At 37.9% G+C, this 22,629-nt stretch overlaps 1 protein-coding gene across 1 annotated transcript in view; it reads left to right on the forward strand.

The window, feature by feature from the left end:
• Window positions 1–22,629, forward strand: part of PDSS2 (decaprenyl diphosphate synthase subunit 2) — a 1,587,149-nt gene that overhangs the window by 959,737 nt on the left and 604,783 nt on the right. The window lies entirely within an intron of this gene.

Here is a 22,629-nt window from a genome sequence, read left to right on the forward strand (position 1 = left end):
TCGCACAGAAAGAAAGACAATTCAGCTGATCAAAAATCTGCTGATTACACATTTCTGGATTTTTTCTATGGAATATTGCAGTGTAATGTCGGAGTTGATGTATGCAATTAGCAGAGGTTGGGGAAGGCTTAACCCCCTGCAAAAAAACAGTGTTTTCTGTTTTTTAAGGGTTATTTGTGTTTCAAGCAGTTTTGCTCAATGTTTTAAAGTTCAGTTTGTTGAGTATTAAACATAAGGATGCTAAGAAAAGACCATAATGCAAGCCACTGTGGCAAATATATAAAATTCACATTAAATATTGCAATTACAAAGTACCAAGAAGTCTCACAGTGCATTTTGCAGTGGTCAAGACAACAGATATATACACACGTTTTCACCCACTTTTAAGATTATCAGTGTGTCATAGATGAGTGAGAGATTCCTGATGTTGTATCGCCAAGTAAGGCTGTAAAAAGGACTGTCCAGAAAGCAAGACCAGATGTCCAGTGTAAACAGTCCTATTAAATTCTTCAGATATGGTAGATGGTTGAAATATAGCTAGATAATATACACTGTTCTTGAGTTAAAAATGATTCTAAGGAATGAAAAGTTTTGTTTCTAAAACTGTGTTATGAATATGTTAATATGCTTTCATTTTGATGTTATCAGTCTGTAATATGACTAGGATATCTGGTGAAGGTTATTTGACAGTAAATACTTGTTATGTCTTGCATGCTATCTCATAATATTTACAAGGCAGATGTTAGGCATAGGGAATGTCTGGATGTCAGTAGTTGTTCACGGAGTCAGTATAGGACTCATCTGTGACTTATAAGCATGGTTGGATGGTTATACTTTTAAATGCTAATGAGTCAAAGTGATTATCATGTCATGTGGTATTCAGAAGTTATAGTGAAATCAGTTGGACTGTACACCTCATGAAATTAGACATACATGTTCTGTCTCAGTGTGTTATTTATTTAGCCTTCTGACTTGCCAGTTTTATTTTGCATTTGACCATATAGCTAGTTCCATTTGTTTTATCTTTTAGAGCTCTTTCGTCAGAGTTTTCTGCTTTTTTTAATTCTGATTTGTAAGCGCTTTATAGATATGTGCAATTGTTTGAAAAACATACGTGTGTGTGTGTGTGTGTGTGTGTGTGTGTGTGTGTGTGTATGTATGTATGTATGTATATATATATATATATATATATATATATATATATATATATATATATATATATATATATATGGATTCACTTTACATGCTCGAAATTCTGAATTATGGAATTTCAGAATCTCGAGCCCATAAAGTGGAAATCCTAAATGATCGAAAACCCAGAACCACGAAATTCAAAATCTCACATTTTGGAGATGTTGAATTAGCGGTTCTGGTGTTGCGCTGTGTTCATGGATTCAGGTAAGTGTTTGTTTTATGGGTTTGGGGTAGGGGCTGTAGTGTGTGTTAGTGTGTTTTGTTACTGTGATGTGTGTGTGCGAGGGAATGTAGCTCGTGTGGGGGTGTTTCATGTGTTTGTGTATGTAGTGCGACCTTGGAATTAGCATATTTAAGTAGGGGGGGTGGGATAGGTTTGTGTGTTTGTGTGTGGGGAGGAATGTGTGTGGTGTGTGTGTAGTATAGAAGTCACGGTTTTGAATTTCGCACTTCTGGGTTTTCAATCTTTTAGGATTTCCACTTTATGGGCTTGAGATTCTGAAATTCGATATTTCAGAATTTCGAGCATGTAAAAGTGAATCCATATATATATATATATATATATATATAGATTCACTTCTGAATCTCGAAATACTGAAATATCGATTTTCAGTATCTCGAGACCAGAAGAACGAAATTCCACAACAACGAAAACCCAAAATACTGATACTCAAAACACTGAACCCTTCCCTGACATAAAAGTACACACAAAAAAAAAATAAAGTAACAAACCACACCACTTTAAGTTTAAGCAGGGGGGCAAGCACCCCTGTGCCCCCCACACCCCCTACTTATATATATCAACTCTGAGGACACACTAACAAAAAATCAGCAACACACCTGCCTTTATGAGCCCTACACTCTCATTACACACACACCACATCTGTAGAACAGTCACCACTCTCATCACGTATACACACACACCCTCACCCAACTACCCTGAACTACACCTACAACATCCAAAAACATAACAAAAACACATCCCTGCCCTAAATCCTTAACTACTACACACTTACCTACATCTCCGAACATAACCTCACATTGACCACCATCTTCAACACCCAGACATCACAAGTCATTAAAGACACAGAACACTACACACACACACACACCCCCTGGAAATGCTTAACACACATTCGACATTCTCAGATTCGACCAAGTGCAGTTTCAACCAACTGCACTCTTGTTCTGCTGGTCTTGAGATACTGAAATCTGATATTTCAGTATTTTGAGATTCAGAAGTGAATCCATTTATACAGTGGATATAAAAAGTGTACACACCCCTGTTAAAATGCCAGGTTTTTGTGATACAAAAAAATGGCACCACAATAAATCATTTCAAAACTTTTCCCACCTTTAATGTGACCTATAACTTGTACAATTCAATTGAAAAACAAACAAATTTGTTAGGGGAAAAACATAAAAAATAAAAAAGCATACAATAAGCTGGTTGCATAAATGTGCACACCCTTAAACTAACACTTGGTTGAAGCACCTTTTGATTTAATTACAACATTCAGTCTTCTTGGGTTGAAGTCTATCAGCATGGCACATCTTGACTTGGCAATATTTGCCCACTCTTCCTTGCAAAAAGCACCCTAAATCTGTCAGATTGTGAGGGTATCTCTAGTCCACAGCCCTCTTCAAGTTACCCCATTATTTTGTTGATTTGGATGCATGCCTGGGGTCATTGTCATATTGAAAGGTGAAATTCGTCTTCATCTTCAGCTTTCGAGAAGATGCCTAAAGGTTTTGGGCCAAAAGAGACTGGTATTTGGAATTGTTCATAATTCCCTCCACCTTGACTAAATCCCCAGTTCCTGCTGAAGAAAACCAACCCTAAAGCATGATACTGCCACCACCATGTTTCACTGTGGGGATGGTGTTCTTTTGGTGATGCAAAGTGTTGTTTTTGCGCCAAACGTACCTTTTGGACTTGTGGCCAAAAAGTTCAACCTTGGTCTCATCAAACCATAACACCCCCCCTCCCCCACACACACACACACATAGATATATATATATATATATATATATATATATATATATATATATATATATATATATATATATATATATATATCAAGATCAGATTCAAGCAAGCGCCCGACACGAATCCCGACGGGACGAAAACACCAACAACGAGATGACCGACAAGGTGAGAACCCGATGGACTCGTAGTGTGGTGATCAGTGAGGGATTTAGTGTTAGGGGCGACAGGTAGAGTGTGCGATAGTGAGGGACTGGGGGTTTAGGGGGGGGTTAAGAGTTAGGGTTAGGGTGGCAGGGTAGGGTGTGTGTGCGATAGTGAGGGACTGTGGGTTTAGGGGTGGGTTAAGTGAGTTAGGTTAGGGTGCAGGTAGGGTGAGTGTCTTGATGTCGGACCTTGGGGTTAGGGGTGGGTAAGTGAGTTAGGGTGCAGGTAGGGTGAGTGCGGTAGTGTCGGACCTTAGGGTTAGGGTTTGGGTTAGGGATAGTGGATATGTTATGTAGTGTACAGTGTTGTTTACGTGTAGTGTGTTGGTGTAATGGTTTTGGTTATATATATATATATATATATATATATATATATATATATATATATATATATATATATATATATATATATATATATATATATATATATATCATATCTATCTACATGTATGTGTGTGTATATATATATATATATATATATATATATATATATATATATATATATATATATATATTTATATATATGTGTGTGTGTGTGTGTGTGTATGTATATATATATATATATATATATATATATATATATATATATATATATATATGCAAACACTTCCAAGCAAAAATCCTAAACTTATAGACTTTGTTGCATACTTGGGAGACATACGTATGTCCTCCCATTTTTCCCTTGCAAATTGCTTATCCAGTCTTTCTTCCCAATATTTTCTAACCTTCTTTGATTGATTCTTATAGTTATCATTTAATATTTTTATATCCAACTAATTATCCCTTTTTTATCAGCAACTTCTATTCTAGATTCAACAGAAAAATTCTACCAGAGTAGCTCTTTCACTTAGGATTCCTGTATTCCTTTCTCTTTGCCTATACTCTGATATCAGACCCTGATAGGGAAGGTAGCCTCTATCCTGTAGTCCAAATGTCTTCTTGGCCTTACCCTCTCTAGTTATTTGCTCCCAATAAATTGGATCCTTTGCCAGTTTTTCTCCAGTAAATTCCACCCCCTCCTATTCTGTATACCCCTAATTGCAGTTATATGTGTTGGCAAAATCTCCTTTCTCCATTCTCGTTCTGGCTTTGTTCTTAGAATACTTTAATTTTTGCCTCTGATCTCTCATATATACTCTTAATTAACCTTTGTAAAATGCAAATGTATCCAATGTCCTCCTTGTAAAGTCCAAGCTTACTCTGTTGAATGGTTTCTCTGCCTCCAAACCCACCAACTACAGCAGTATTTTCTAATATTCTGTTTCCTTATGGATCATCATTGTTCTATTAATTTTGTCAATGTTTGTGGCCCTTCCACAAAATCCCATTGAGCCATATCTGTCAATTTTGACAACATATTTGCCATTCTTTTAGCTAGTAGTGATAAAAACACTTTGTAATCAGAGTTTAAAATTTAATCGGGTCTAATTAAACTGGGTCAGATGGGTCTTTATCATCTACAGATATTATCAACCACCACAGCTTTCTTTCAAGATGTTGGTGCTCCTCCCCCTTTTAACATGCTGTTAAACTAAACTTTCCAGATCTTTATCACTTTCTTCCCTCCTAGCTTCCAAAACTTCCACAGGAATTCCATCTCTTCCTGGAAACTTTCCAGTAGATTGATTCTACATCACTGTTTTTATGTCATCTCCTTCTGTCTTAGCTTTTTTAATTGTTGAGCTTCATCTACCTCTAACTTTAGTACAAGTCTTCCTTAAATATTTCCATTTGTGCTCTTTTTGATTTCCATAGTTCTCTGATTTATACACATTTTCATAAAATTTGTGAAATACCTCTAATACCTCCGCAGGATCTCCGGGTATTTTTCTTGTTATAGGCTCCATACATTTGGTGACAACCTTTTCTACTTTCTGTTGCCGAGGTAGTTGTGCTAATAGCTTTTGTGCTCTGGTATCAAAAAACAGTTGCTTAATAACAGTCTTTATAAACTCATGCATATTATCCAGATACTCCCTTATTTTTCCTTTAGCACACTCTGCAGTTGTGCCTGTCCTTGTAATGTGAGATTTCCTGTACCTGCAATACTTTAATCTTTGCAGCCCCTCGAAATAATTCCTAACGGCATCTCTTTTTCTTTTATTTATACCCTTTTTTAAATTCCACTTTCATTTTATCCCTCTCACTAGCTATCCCTTCTGAAGAAACTTTTATCTTCCCTAATAACTCTTTAATAAATTCTACTAACCATTCCTTAAATTCCTCTTTTTTAACAGATAGGTGGGAAAGTGCTGGTGGTAATTTTTACTTTACTACCCTGCATTTTTGTCTTAATTTTTATTCGTACATGATCTGAAATAGTTAGATGGTAATTATTTGTTGATTTAGTAAGCGGATAAGAGGGTCTTTTCAGCTATGACCCAGGACAAAGGCAAAAATAGAAGAACATGAGAGATAAGTTAGAGGAATAAAAATTTCAACTAAGGGATGAATACTACCTTGTGAACAATAACAAACTAACTTAAGAAATAACGGTCACGTTGAAAGTAGCCCAAGATAATGCAAAGTATATAAAGTAATGATTTTCGCATACTCATAGTAAGAAGTAGTAAGGAAAAATAGTTTAAACAATATTTACTTATATATTTTGTTAACCAAGTAGGTGAAATGGTCCAATGGCCCTTTTCATTCATGACCCATATAAATACTGTAAACCTAGGATTTGGAATTGATTAAACTCATCTGAAATTTAACACATACAATAAGAGGGTTGTTAAATACAGTACATTTGAATTAATGATTTTCTCTTATGGACTGTCTAAGCAAATGATGGAAAAAAATAGGCATACTATAAAACATTATAAAAAGTAGGGTTTAGCTTGAAATAGATATGTTGTAAACTTATAACCAGTTGAATAGGAATAGACTAAGAAGGTTTCAAATTGGGATGTTTAGAGTTTCAGACAAGCATGACAGCTTTATAAAAAGAGTTTTAACTAAAATTTAAGATGAATCCAGATCTTTGCAAGATATTGCAGCTAGGCAAGTAAGGTCAGAGAAGGATGGTAAGCTGAGTTGTTAGACAGTTTCGGGGGGGGGGCAGGAAAGAGCTGAGTGATCTGTAGATGGTATCAGCTAGAAAGTATGTTCTTTATTTTTTAGGAAGAATATTTGTGTCAGCTGGAGGTTACTAGCTGTGCATAATGTGGTTAAAAAGTTAAATATAATAGCAATATTTATTTAGAGCTTTAAAGTACTTTATATTGTAAGAATAAGCTAAAGCATTGAGAAGAAGAATGTAGTTTACCTTTGTTAGCAGTATGCTTTTGACAAGCTTACAAGAGCTGGAGGGTGAGGTGGCTAACATATATTGCAAGTGTATTGAGAAAGTGCATTGTTGGTTTTGAGTTCGTCATCACTGTAAAATCTGAGGGGTGGACCAAGCAATAATCCAGAGTTTGCAGGAATTAATGGAAGAGATGGTGTGGCCTCCACAATCTTAGAGAAAAAAGGTGTTATATTAGTGAGTCTTTGAATGGTACCAGGGAACATGATTTTAATTTTGTCTGAGTCAACAGTGAGTTTGTACTTCTTAAATCTGAGGCAGAGTTTATAGAATTGTTTTTTGCAAAGTACTTTGTAGGGCAGAGGTATTGCACTCATCACTGAGAAAAATAAACTCATCTATTCTTAGGATACATTTTAGAACAGAAAGATCAGCAGGAATACCATAAATGAAGAGTGGGAAAATAGGTCAAAGGATAAAAACCTGATGGATGGCAGATATTAAAATGGTATTTCTGATGACTGAGTAGTTGTAATGAACTGAAACTGGTTTATTGGTAAGTAGTTGTGAAACCATTTAAAAGTTTGCAAAATCTGTTGTAGGCAGGTGCACAGTAAACATGGATGTGTTAAGTTGATTGTATCTCATACGAAAAGAAATGACAACTGCGAGTAAGCCTTTTACCTGTATTATTAAATATACAATCATTGGCTATGTGAAGGCATGAAGAGGTGTTGAAAGATGGTATAAAGTCTTGTCCTTTGCTATTTAGGATATGGAAAATGTTGAAATGGGCAATAATCTGTTCATAAGCCAGCCTGTTGAAGAGCTTAACCATTGGAGAGGAAGTTGCAGTGGAATGGAAATGTTTTTATTATTGCTGGATTAGTGACCTTTGGTAAGAGTAGCAATCTAGTTGATTTTCACTTGATGAGAATAATCCTGATCTGTAAGTAGAAGTTAACGACTGCAGTAAATAAATGTGCTGTTTAGAAAGCCTTTCTGATGAATATATGAAAATGGGGGAATGCGTCATTTACTTTTAGTGTACATTCCTTAACTATAAACATAAAATATCGAACCTGAAGTGATCAAGTGCAAATGCTCAATCACCAACCTGTTGAAAATTAAACAAATTTAAGTTAAGCATTTTTTGTGGTGGGGAGATCAAGTTCTGCCAGTTACCCCCTGCATCCTGTGCTAATTATATATAATTAACTCCAAGATCACACTACAGTGAGGAAAGGGCAAATACCCCAAATCGTACAGTACAATCTCGCACATAAAAAAGCCATCTTGCGTGGTTAGCTTATTTTCTGTAACACAAGCTGACTTTTTTAAACTTCATGAAAAAGATCTCTTAACCAAACGAATATCAACCCTTAGTTTAAATAGATGATTAAATGTAGATATGTACTAACAGTATAAGAAGAAGCAGAAATTGACAAGGAGCTAGTGGAAAAGTGAAGCAATGAATCAGTTTTTAAGAATGAGTGAGATATGAAGCTTCCAGGATGACTTTTAAAAATGCCAAGGAGTAATCCAAGTTCTGTGTAGAAAAACCTTTGGTTATTGAGAGATTACTTTTGAGATTTTCAGCAGATATCCTTAGTGGTCTTTATAGTGACTCTAATATGGGTTCCTATCACGTAGTCGAACTTTCACAAGTTTGAACCTTATATGGTCGAGACCATAAGTTCGAATTTGTAAAATTTCGAGCGTTTCAGTGGAAATCCCCATAAGTGTAAGTTTCCATTTTGTTCAATGTGGTGCGATCTCAGATTTGATATGTTTAAGTAGTGGGGGGTGCAGGGGGATTCCCCCCCCCCTGCTTAAACCAGTTTATTTAGTTTTCCCTTCTTTTTTTTTTTTTTTTATGCATAGTCGAAGTTTTGTAACTTTGAACATAATGGTTCGAACATTTTGTGTTCAAAGTTATAAAACTTCAACTATGTGATATAGACCCTTGTAATATAATATGATGCCTTAAGGACTGAAATTGATTATGTTGCATATCATTATGTGTGGCCTTTTATAAGTGTCAGTGTTTGTTTCTAAGATATTTTAAGTGTTTCAGTCCTGGGGTTAGCGAGAAGCAGAGATTACAGTGGAATTTTTATTTTTTAATTGGATAGAGGTCATTCTAGGTGTTGGGAAGTACTTAGTTGAAGTAACCGAGGACATCACTGTGGTTACTAAACAGAGTTGAGACAGCTGATAAGATGTAGCTCCTTTGGAGATGGGAAGCAAAATAAGAAGGTAGTAATATGCATGTGTTTTGTTAAGCTACCCTTGTATAAGATTAAGACAATGTCAGAGAGTACAGCATTTGCGATGCACCAGATGAGTATGTCAGTGAGGACATATTCCAAGCAGGGAGCAAATCCATTTAAGGGTTCTGTTTAACTTGGATAGTTAATAAGCTGTGTGAGGCTTTAAAAGGTAACACTTTAATATGTTTAGTTGCTAAAGGACCATCCTAGTTTCGATGTATATCTCCAGTTAAGTTTACAGGAAGACCAAGGTGTTAAAGCAGACCAGTAGAGTGGAAAAGGTAATTAAATAATAAAAGTGGAATGTATATGGTGATGACACATTTTTGTGTTTGGGGCAGGGTTGAGAAGTATACCTGACCAGTCTGGATCTGTTTCATTTGTTGAACTGAAAGAGGCATGGGTGGTAGGATGTTGATAATTTTAGCAATAATTAAAAGTTGTTCCACAAATATTAGCTCCTAGCCAGTCACATGTGAGTGGCTTTTCCATATGTTCTTACTGCTCGGTATCGCCAAAGTAGTATACATGGTCATACAAAAGTGAAAATGCCAATTACTCAGTACTACTGTTCACTGTTTGGGGACTTCTCCTATCCCCAGTGTTGTGTGACTGTGGAATTGGCATATATATATATATATATATATATATATATATATATATCTCTATATCTATATATATATATGTATATATATATATATATATATATATATATATATATATATATATTTATATTATCAGATGGTGTAGGTATGCATGCCGCCCTATTCCCCTACAGGAAACGCTTCTTTCATTTTTTTTTATATTTAATTCAATGCTGTCCATATGATTTGCACTTGTACGGTTGAGCCTTTGTACTTCATCCGCTTGTCTTATAATGTTTCATAGTACAAGCCGTATGAACACAAGGACTCTGTTAAAAAAGTGAGAGTGAATGAGTTATCTAGCTTTAGCTGAGCTCTATTAATAGATAATATGTTACTGTTGTGGGCTATAATCCAGACTTTAAGGAGTTTGTATTTATTATTGTTGCATCTAGAATTTGTTGGCCTAAAGCTGGCTACTTTGACTGAGAAAGCATGGGATTTGAGATGTATAAGCTACCAGCTGAAGAAAGGGGGCCTGAATTGTGTCTGATGTCACCTGAATGAATAAGCAGTGCTAAAATGAAGCATACACAAAAAGCTGGAAAATAAGTAACAGAGAAATATTTTTAAAAGTATCAGGAAAGGAGAACTAAGTCAGTAGGGGTACAAGTTTAGAGTAACAAGACTTGCACAGGTTGTATAGAAAATAGTGTTATGGATGGTATGAGAAAAGAGAAGTGTGGAGACTCTGAAGTGTTTGTGAGTATTAGGAGTGCCCGGGTGTAATGATGTAGTGAATACTTTGCTCAAACCTTGTGAAAACTGTGGTAGGAAGGATAACAGGATTGAAGGGTTATGCAGTGTTAATGCGAAGTAAATTGATGCAGTGTGAACAAGAATAATGCATGTGGTATGAACGTTAAAGAAAGAAATCTTGTAAAGTGCAAGAAACCTTAAAATGCAGAAAGTCTGAAACAGTAGTGGGAATTGAAGAGAGAGGTGTAAGTGAAAAGAGTGAGCAAGTTAGGCAAAAGGGAGAGAGAGGTGTAGCTGAAGAGTTTGAACCCTAACATCCTTTTTCTTTGTGAAAGGCGAAGGACACAGGATCTGTAACAGCTATCTATAGCATTCATGTGTTGGGTGTGTGGGGAAATAATAATGAGAAAAATATGTAAAGTGACATAGATCTATATTTAGGATGGGCAAAGTGGGGTGACTGTTCCGGGTACAAGCTATTTGGGGATGTGATCAGCAGGTGACAGTGGTGTGGGAGTGGAGAACTGGCATTCATTTGAAAGTTTTCAAGATCTCTTGGTTTCATAAATGAATGCCAGTACTGCATTTCAGTCTTTGAGAATTACAATTAACCTGCAAAAATCACAATTGCAACCTTTATATTAACTACGGTTTATGGATTATTGCTTGATTATGGCAGCCAAATTGCCTTAAAGAAGACTACTTGCCATTAAGACAGAATTCCACTCCATTTTGCAAACAAAGTCATTCACAATATTCTAGGGTTTCAGTACAATGGGGTTAGTGGCAGCCTCCATATATATGGCACCTTTTGCTAAACTGATGATGAGGATATTCTAGTGAATGTACTCTGCTTGGAGGAGCCACTGCACACAATCATGTGATGGCCACCAGGGATATAATCTTGCTATTCACTCCAAGTTGAAATGTAAAAGTGCACACAAATAATTAAACAACTCACTGAGTAAGGCTTGGCCCCAAAAGCATACATGAAATATGCATTGATGACATGTGCTGTGGGTTTACACCACCCACATTCAAGAATAAGCTTCGTACTGAACATCCACTAATCAGAGGGTTTTGTATCTAACTTCCCAGGATCCTTGTTGACTTCCCTTTGTAGTTGGTGCCTTCCATTGCTTTCTTCTCCGCAGTAACTGTACTTTCAGTAAACACACACACACACACACACACACACACACACACAGATATATACACACACACACACACACACACACACACACACACACACACACACACACACACACACACACACACACATACACACTCTTTCTAGGGAAGGCTGTTTCCCACTACCACACCTTTCTATCTTGGCCCCAGGTGGACCACTGCCACCACTCCAGCTGACCTGCATGGAGAACCACGGTTACTGTTCCACACTTGAGAAATAACCCAATTAATTATAAATACAAATGCAAATATATAGCAAAGCAGTCTGGCCAGTCAGAAGTAATACCAGTAGTTAGTCAACATTCACATTAAGTACACTCTTACTATTTAAAAAAATAAGTAAATGAATAAATTATCTCGAAGTTTTTAACTATAAATAATAAAATAAAAACTTGAAAAGGCTGAACAGTACAGTTAAAAGTTAAACACACAGAGTTATATAATTAAACTAGAACAGAAAGATGCCTGTTTTGAGCAGATGGAATGCTTAAAAGAAGAATATGTCAAAACAGCTAAATGTTTACCAGTTGCATATAACTGGAAGAGTTACTTGACTTTATCTGCACTTAATTGTTAGCATATACAGACAGACACATATCAAATGCAGAAATAAACTCGCTAGTATGGAGTAGCAAGCTGATCAATGTTGAGCAAAGTTCTGGGTAACAACAACTGCAAACAGATGATGATTGCTAATTCAGCAATCTCTGGAGACAGGATTATTCCCTCTGAATCCTGGAAGGATGGCTTGCAATGTGTACACAGTGGGAGGCTTACCATTAAAACCATTCTTTAAGCCTTTCTCCCCTCCATAAACCACACTCCATGGTACTTTCTCAAAACTTTCCATGACATGATGTCTTGAAGCAACTAATTTTCTTTGGTTTTAGTTAAAGGTCTAATTCACAGCTCCAAAAACCAAACAAAGCCAAAAACAAACTAGTAAAAAACAAACAAAAAAGGCAGACACTGGATTTTCAAGTATAAAAGGTTAGCGCTTTCGTCAAGTTTTATTCCACTCAACTTCTTCAGACAAAAGTGAAGCAAGACAAATTAGTTTAAATACCACACCCAAAAGGTCACATGGCATACTCATCCATTAATTCTTAAAAACATACGCATATATTTAGAATTAAATAAAATGCCACTTATATCTTTAAAAACTTATTAACACTTACAGCATAGATCCTAAATACACATTCACTAAACTACCTAAGTAGAAATTCATAAATCATTTATACGTTGAAGCATGAAAATTGTCAGTGGAGACAAAGCACCACAAGATGAGAAATAAGAAGGAGATGAAGGGGGGGGGGGTGGAGAATGGTGTACGTGCAAAGTAACAGTCATCTTTGTAAACTTTTCATCTTTAACACACTGGCTATAGAGCACACATCATTCAAACCTGGTTTTATGTATGCCCTACATAAATCATTTATACGTTGAAGCATGAAAATTGTCAGTGAAGACAAAGCACCACAAGATGAGAAATATAATTCCCACACCTCCAAGTCTACACTTAAGGGACCCCCCCCAATGTCATATTCAATTTGATCAATAGCTCTAAACAAAAAGGAATGCCCTGGGTTATCCCTCACATGCTTAGCCAGGGCATTTTCAATCTTCCCCTTTCGGATGTTGTAAAGGTGTTCATATACCCTCTCTCTCAATTTACGCTCAATTTGTCCTATATAATAACCACTGCAAGACTGGCACTGGGCTACATAAACTACCCTAATAGAGTTACAGTTCAGTCTTGCCCTGTTGGAATAGTCAACACCCATTATTTTGTACTTGTTGCCCATGCACATAAACTTGCAATATGCACAAGCTTCACACTTGTACATTCCGGGCATCCTAGCTGAAATAACTGGCTTAATTTCAAGTAGGCCCTTGAAGTTTTTAGCTCTCCTAAAAACTATCTGTGGGCCAGACCCTAACTTTTCCAACCTCTCATCTGTGTTTATTATTTCCCAATTCTTCCTTAGCACATGTTTGATAAGCCAGGAATTTGGGCAAAAGGTGGTAATAAATGAGTGAGGGTAATTACCTACTTCATTACTCTTTTCTTCAACATTTTGACCATATCCCCTATTCTGGTTATTGCCCCCATCCAAAAAACTGAGAATTGCTTTGAAATGCCCTGTGCCCCCCTTATTGATAACCTCATCAGCCAATTCGCAAAGCAAGCCATTAGGGTACCCCCTCTTTTGAAACATCTGCACTAATAGTTGTACATCTGCAGTTTCAAAAGTGCACATAATGTGCAGCCCTGACCATTTGGCCCTTTATCACCACTCTTTTGTGGTTTTTCGGATGTGCACTAGTATAGTGTAGTAGTGAGTTGGAGTATGTATCCTTACGTTGGATTTTTGCTTTATAACATGCTTTAACCATATTCTTACTCAGTTCCACATCCAAAAATGGTATCACCTCATTATTAAATGCATACGTGAAAGAAAGAAAAGAGGCAGAATCATTGCAATATTTCACAAATTCGTCAAACACAACCTGATTTCCTTCAGATATTATAAATATGTCATCTAGGTATCTAGTGTAGTAAAATATCTTCCCCCTTTACGGGTTAACATCACTATGGATAAATGTGTCCTCCCAATACACCATTACCAGATTAGCTAAACTGGCTCCGACTGGTGAGCCCATAGCGATGCCACTAGTTTGTAAGTAATGGACCCCATTGAATAAAAAGGAATTATTAGATAAAATAGATGTTCTTCGTGTTTCACTGTTGCAGTCATTACATTTGGGTAATCTGCTGGCATTTTGCCCTCAGTCAGCCTGAATAACAAAGTCTTGGGTCCTGCATCGGTTGCTGTCTCCTCTTCCATGAAGTCAGGTCGCCAGGGGTATAAAACATGCAGCCGACGCCATTTCATTCAGTCTTTCTTACCGCGCAGTGCCCGAAGCAGAAGCAGTTCGCAAGTCCCTGTTGGCCGACTTCTGAAATGTTCATATTCAAGTTTCAGAACCGAAGTCTTCAAACTAAAGCTAAGTACCCTGTTGGGGAAACTATTTCTTGCTCCTTACCGATGTCAGTAAAAGTTAATAATTGCATTACTTATCTTTTGGCAGCCCCCTTGGGGGGAAAACTAGCACTTCATGCTGAAAATTCGCAGTTAATTACCCAGGACAAGTGGGTATTAAACATAGTATCCCAGGGGTACAGATTTCATTTCCATACTTTGCCAATTCCAAATGGATGGCCGGATCTGCCACAAAACCAGTGGGCAGAGGCCCAGAAACAAGTCATGTCCCTCATGGATATGGGGGCTATTCAACCGGTACCAGAAAAGGAAAAAGGACAAGGTTTTTATTCAAGACTTTTCCTGTTACCCAGAAAAAACAATTCATGGTGTCCAGTACTGGACTTATCAATTTTGAACACGTTCCTGGACATTCCAAAATTCAAAATGCTGACTTTACAACAGCTACTGCCTATGCTAGGCAGGAATGCTTGGTTAGTAACTCTAGACTTAAAAGAGGCATACCTGCATATCCCAATAAGGGAATCATGCAGAAGATACCTCCACTTCAAAGCAGGTTTTTTGCATTACCAATTCTCTGCACTGCCCTTTGGCTTATCTACTGCGCCCAGGGTCTTTACAAAGTGCCTGGCACCAGTAATTGCATTCTGCAGACAAAGCAGCATTCAAATTTATCCTTATCTGAACGACTGTCTTATTCAAGCAGAGGACAAGGACACTCTTCTTCAACATCTGGCATTTGTAAAAAGGCTTCTAGCATGCCTAGGGTACACCATAAAGGAAAAGAAATCGCAACTGGTACCCTCTCAAATAATTACATTCCTGGGTGCAAGCTTGAATACAACTGCCCAGATGGCTTACCTCACACCAGACAAACAAAGGCAACTGACAACATACTTCAAACAAATGGCAACAAAAACCCAGTTTATCTGCAAGACAAATTCTGCAGGCTTTGGGGTTCATGGCGTCCTGCATTCTACTAATTCCATATGCAACACTGCATATGAGGAAACTTCAATGGTACCTAAAAAGTTTATGGAGTCAGCATTGTCACAGTCTGGAAACATTGATTCCTCTCATTCCCTGCCTATAACAGGAGTTTCTTTGGTGGGCAGAGACATGTCACCAAAACAAGGGACTGTCATTCACTCTACCCCCTGCCACCCAAACCCTAACTACAGACGCATCAGACTATGCTTGGGGGGGCCCACCTGGCAGGGAGATGCATTCAGGGCAAATGGAGCCCAAACCAAATGCATCTGCATATCAACCAGAAAGAGATGCTCGCTGTTCAGAATGCTCTGACAGCATTCAAGGATTTACTTCATCCAGGACAACTACTGATAAAAACGGACAACACCACAGTTATGTGGTACATAAACAAGCAGGGGGGTACACATTCCTACCCCATTGCAGACTAGCCATGGCTTTGTGGAACGCAGCCATGACTTACCAAATACATCTTCAAGCTCAATTCCTGCCAGGAAAGCAAAATACTCTGGCAGACGACCTAAGCAGAAATCTTATGGACCCACACGAATGGAAACTGGATCCACAAATCTTCAGCATGTTAACACAGAAATGGGGTAGCCCAGACATAGATCTATTTGCCTCTCCCCAAAATTATCAGTTGGACAAATTCTGCACAAGAACTCATCACAAAAAAGCATGGAAAGTGGATGCCCTATCCTTCAGCTGGAAAAACCTATCAGTCTATGCCTTTCCCCCTCTGCCTCTACTCTCCAAGGTCTTACTAAAAGTCAGACAGGAAAGACCAAAAATGATCCTAGTTGCTCCGGACTGGCCCCACCAGCACTGGTACCCACTTCTAAGGAATATGTCTCAGCTTCCTCCATGGTACTTGCCTCAAATACCTCATCTACTGTCTCAGCAGAACTTTCAAATTCTGCACACTCAGCTCCAAACTCTGAATCTTGCTGATCAACTAATTATTCAAACAACACCTCTCAGTTAATCTGTGATGGATGTCATTTTGGAAGCCAGAAGGCCTAGTACTAGAAAATTTTATGCTGATAAATGGAAGAGATTCCATGCTTGGAACCAAGCACAAGGAACAGACACAGCAAAGCCCAATATTCCTCAGATTTTACAATATTTGACTGAGATACTTAAGGGAATATCTTTTTCTTCAATAAAAATCCATACCTCTGTCATCTCAGCTTATTGCAACACAGAGCCTCCCCACTTTTCTCATCCTCTGCTTAAACAGTATCTTAAAAGGGCCAAAAATTTAAGGCCTCCCAGAAGATCACCATCTCCTGCATGGGACCTCAATTTTGTGCTGGAAAAACTCACCCTGCCTCCTTTTGAACCAGCGGCTACTGCGGATATAAGATTTCTGTCTTGGAAAACAGCTTTTCTCTTGGCAGTCACTTCAGCAAGAAGGGTTTCAGAACTACAGGCTCTCATGGGAGTGGAGCCTTTTATTATATTTTACCCGGACAGGGTGTCCCTCAGGACCAATCCTTCTTTTATGCCTAAGGTGGTATCCAGTGTGGCTCTTAACCAGACCATTCACCTGCCAACATTTTACCCAAATCCGCAGAACAAGGAGGAGCAGATTCTGCATTCATTGGATGTACACAGACAACTAAGATTCTACTTAAACAGGACCAAATCTCTAAGAAAGTCTGAGCAACTACTGGTAGCATTTGCTGCAGGGTTAGAGGGGAAGGCTATATCAAAGCAGACCATTTCTAAGTGGATAAGCCACTGCATTTGTTTCTGCTACTTGCACCATGGTAAACCTGTGCCTAAGGGGATCAGATCACATTCCACCAGGGCTGACTCTACTTCAGCAGCTTTTCTCAGAGGGGTTCGAACCAAAGACATTCTAGAAGCTGCTACTTGGAGCTCTGTTCTTACCTTCACAAAGCATTATAATTTGCCTCTGTTCTCCAAATCCAGGGCAGGCTTTGCCACTGCAGTTCTGCAGGGCCTTATAGACGCTCCTAATGCTGTTTAGTTCCATCCTCCCATCCATAGCTTTGGGATTCTATGCAAATGTAATGACTGCAACAGTGAAACACGAAGAACATAGTATAGTTGTGTACACTTACCATAAATGTAGATGTTCGAGTGTATTCACTGTTGCAGTCCGGGTTACCCACCAGCCATCCCCCTTTCTATACCTTTTCTTTCCTTCACTATACACAAAAGCCTTTGTGGTGTATTTGCTTTTAGATGAAGGTAAATTTTATGTTTCTAAAAGTGCAGTTATATATCTATATATATATATATATTTACTGTTTATTTATATATATATATATATATATATATATATATATATATATATATATCTTTTTGCTCCCCATTTGGGGGGCACCTGACATCTGGGGCAAGAAAAACTAAATAAAATGGCGTTGGCTGCATGTTTTGTACCCCTGACGACCTGACGTCATGGAAGAGGAGACAGCACTGGCGTAGGACTAACTGAGGGCAACCTGCCAGCAGATTACCCAAATGTAATGACTGCAACAGTGAATACACTCAAACATCTACATTTATGGTAAGTGTACACAACTGTACTTTCCTGTTATTAAGGCTATTTCAGACCGCAGTGCTCCTCTTTTAGACAACAACAGGCTGACCCATTTGATTCCCACTTCGCGAGGAATAACCATGTATAGATCCTTCACATCCACGGTAGCGAAGTGGAAATCTGCTTGGTAGTCGAGCCTGTTGATGCTTTCAAGAAAAGTCCAGGAATCCTTACAAACATATGCTTCCTTTTCGGCATATTTCTTCAGTATCTCATACGTAAATTTGGCTAAAGGGTATGTTACAGAATTCCGCCCATCCACAATAGGACACAATGGAAGGTTATCCAGATCTTTATGGATTTTGGGTGTCCCAAATATTACCGAGATTTTTGGAGCTGACATAGTAAAATAGTTACAAGTCGCTAGGTCAGAACGATTCTCGATGAATAATTAATTGACGTATATTTTAATATGCCTATAGGCCTGATTAACTTCGTTCAAAGACACCTGCTTATAGATGTCTGTATCCAATATCGTATTCATCCTGTTGTTATAATCAAATACATCGAAAAAGAACAAAGCTCCCCCCTTATCTGCTTTCATCACTCGAACACCCCCATTTCTTACCTCTTTTAACAAGTCCCACTCATCCTGGGTTATGTTAGATTTCACAAAGGTTCTACCAAATAGCCCTAAATTCCTCAAATCCAGTTCGCATTATTTTTTCAAATACTTCTATAACTGCATGCAGGGGGTATTAAACGTGCTTGGTACCCTAAATTCACCTGGGATATTAAAAGGACCATCAAAAAGTAAACTAAAATTTAGCTTACGAGTGTACATTTTTAAAAAAAATAATGGTCCTACATACATCCATTTTCTGTGTTGGCGCAAATGTGAGGCCCCTAGCTAGCAAGTCGGCTAATTCAGGTTTCACAGAAAAGCCAGAATAATTAAATATTTTTTAAAGTCACCTTCTGTGTTCGTGACTAAGGTATAAACAGTTTGGTTGACCCCAAAGTCCACATTACTTTCAACAACAGTACCTTGTTTCTCGGTTGATAGATCCAAACATGGCTCGTTTGGGCTCAACCTCATCTCTTTCATTCTCGGCGCTTGTTGTTGTTTGGTCTCCTCACGTTCCTGCCATTGTTCCGTTGGGATAACGGGTTGCCGTGGTATGGATCCTCTTGAAAATTTTCTTGCCGTTGGCCCCCTTCATCACTGCTCCTTTTAGGGCTCTCCTTAGATTTATTCCCGAGCCGTTCACTCCTTCTTGGTCCCTGTTGCCCTTGGTTGAAGCCATTACTCTCATAATCCACTCGGTTGAATCCCTTCTAAAGCTGCTCGGTTTGTGGCCTTATGTAATAAGAAACCATGCTCATCTACGTCATGCCAGTTCCACTGTTGTGAAGGGTGAGGTTCCTCAATGCTGTCCTCTTCCGGTATTCTTCAAGATCACAATCGAATTTTTTAATTTTGAAAGTCCTAAGCTTTTCCATCTGTTTATCAGTACTGGTAAACACCCTATTATAATCATACTGATATCGATGAAAGTCAACGTGCTGTTTGATCAATTCATCTAAATCACTGATCTCTCCCCTAAAGGTGTCTACCGTAAGTTGGTAATGTTTGATTAGTACCTCAAGCAGCTCCAGCCCCTGTTGATCAAAAAGTTGTATTAAATCTATGTGGAACACTGAATTTGGAATCAACCCCATAGGGTTCAGTAAACAAAATGACACAGACTTCAGTAGAATCAGTCACCAGACAGTAAATCAATAACTAACTAAATGCTTTCATTTACAAAATAAAATTAAAAAAGAGAAATAGAGCAGGATAAGTTTCCTAGTAAAGTGTATAATGCTTGACATACACAGTAATAACACATATCAGTGTAACAAATTGTTTTCTAGCATGGGATGGCCTCTCAGTGAGGAAGACTACAGGTATGTGAGTCATCACAATGATGGCCTATAGTAAAGTGTGTTTGTTTGCATTATACATTAACTGGATACGTTTTGGAATTAAAAATGCTTTTTGTACTGAATAAGATTCTCAGAAAGGTAGAAGTTATTTTGTATATAGGATTAGTTACTGCAGAGGGTACCTGCTGGTAAACTATATTACCTGTAGTACCAAGTACCATAAACAGGTGGAGTTGTACTGCAGGTTTTTAGAATGGTGGGAAAAGCCTGGTCTTATGCACATGCATGGTTTGGTATTGCGTGGGTCAGGCACAAACTTCTGAGATGGATGGCTCCCAGTGATCTGTTTGCAAAAAATATATTTAACTCCCTGATAGATTAGTGACTGTGCAAGCCTGTTCCTTCTTGGACAAGGACGAGCTTCTGAGCTAGACAGCTTTACAGCTATGCAACTCCTCCTGTATGTCAGAAATGGCTCACTGATAGCATTACCTTGTATGACATACAGGTGGAGCTGCACAGGAGAACATCAACTGGACTTAGCTGCCCCATTGAGTCCTTGGGTAAGTTTTTGCTATGCTCCAAATTGACAATAAGATTAAGTGGCATAGAAATTTATAGAACCTTACAAACGTGATTCTGGGATAGAAAGACTCCCTTCAATTTAATACCTTGAGGAATTGAACTTCATATTGTTTGCTTCCCATATGACATCTTCAGAAAGTGACAACAGATCACGGATTATCAGAAGGTAAGTAGACAGAAGCTCAGTATGCAATACATAAAGACACTCATTTTTTTTAAATGTAATAATTCCACTGAAGTGGGTGACTGTGTTTGCTGGAGAAGAGCAAATGAGGAAAGTTCAGTTTGCTGTTGAATGCCAGTCATGTGACAGTAGTATGTTCTTGGAGGAGCAAGTTTGAGCTGCTGAGAATATATCCAGCTGGCTTGTTCTTAATTTTGCTTAGGATTATTGATGACAAACCAGTGAGTACTGTACATGCTTAAAATAGCTGTACAATAAAAAAGCATTAACTAGCTAGCTTTTTGCACTTGGCAACAGGTGTTTTTTAATTATGTACTGTGACTAGAATCTGGTTACAAATTTTAACTGTGTATATGCATATTCTGCAGTGTGGAAAAGGTCTCCCATTTATGCTTAGAAGAGACCTTTTCTTCTCTAGTCAGTGAACTTGTGGGTCTGACAAGAACATCTGTGATATCCGGTTTGGTCTTATTTATTCTGTTATAAGTGTGCATGTCTTGGCTGTTTCAATGGAGTATGACCTTGTGGCGGTAGAACTTTATGTCACAACAGGTTAGTCAGGCTGTTTTGCAAGACTTTCTTTCTGATCATCACCTGAGATGGATATTAGAGCTTCACTCCTAATTGTGGAGGTAAATGTCTTTGGTTTTCCATAAGGACCTTATTCCATGGATGCAAAGTGCAATTCATATCCTTGATATGCTCTGTCAGCCATGGTATTACTTGAGGTGGATGCATGATTTCAAGAACACAACCCAGCTGTCTCTTTTACGGCAGGTGAAGAGCCGACAAGTTGCCAGATAGATACCCAGAAACTAGATTTCAAGCATTGTCTTCTGCTGTTATATGGCCAACAAAGTAGTGGCCACTGTGATCAATGGTTGAGAGGACTTTCCACATTTCAAAGTTATTTACCCTTTGTCTGTTTCCCATGTTGCTGTGTGGACACCACAGCTATATTAGATTCTCCTTATGTAGTACATGTTAGTAATTTCAGCTCATTGTATAGTTCTTTTCTTACAAGTGTGACTCAGATATACTTCACTGTGGTGGGAAAATGAGATTAGCAGTCACTTTTCTGATGTGAATCAGTGATGTCATGACAAACAAAGAGTTGGAACACTATGAATAAATGCCATGAGAGGGCTAACACAGGAGACCTAAGCTTTAACCCATTGCAGAGTTGGTTGTTTGTAGTTGCTGAGAACACAAATTTCACAATGTCTAAATTACAGTGAACTAGTTATGTTTATGTGTAGATTTGCTACAGCACAGCTTTTGAAATCTGACTTATTTTTCCAATTTTATAAGCATTGCAACTTCAGAGAAGTATTAATATGCAAAAGTATTAATATGTGTCCATACGTTTACTACAGCACAGATTTTTCTGTTTTCCATTTTCTAAATATTACAACTGCAGGGACATAAACTCAAAAATGTTGCATTGCATGCACATCTTGTTTTGCACAAACATATCTATGCATTTCATTTGGATAGGTTTTAATTTTTGTAAGTAAGTGTTGAAGGGCCAGTGGGCACTTAACAGAAATATTTAAGCTGGGTACTCTGAGCATAAATGTTCTTCAGTAGAAAAGAACTCTGACAAAATAATCTGTGATTCGTTTATGGTATTATTTAATTTTTTGAATGAGTAAAGGCAAATAAAATATTTATTTTTATTTTAAGAAACACCAGTCATTTCAAAAATAGATGCCTTGTTATTTTCTGCACAGATGATGTTCTTCATATTTCACTGTTGCAGTCATTACATTTGGGTTATCTGCTTGCAGTAGCCCTCATTCGGCCTGATTGACAAAGTCTTGGGTCCTGCGTCGGTTGCTGTCCCTTCTTCCATGACGTCAGGTCGTCAGGAGTATAAAACATGCAGCCGATGCCATTACATCAGTTTTTCTTGCCGTGCAGTGCCCAAAGCAGAAGCAGTTTGCAAGTGCTAGTCGACCAACTCCTGAAATTTTCATTTTT

Source organism: Protopterus annectens, chromosome 1.part0 (genome assembly GCF_019279795.1).
Source record: "Protopterus annectens isolate FY-2018-M chromosome 1.part0, PAN1.0, whole genome shotgun sequence".
Classification (NCBI taxonomy): domain Eukaryota; kingdom Metazoa; phylum Chordata; order Ceratodontiformes; family Protopteridae; genus Protopterus; species Protopterus annectens.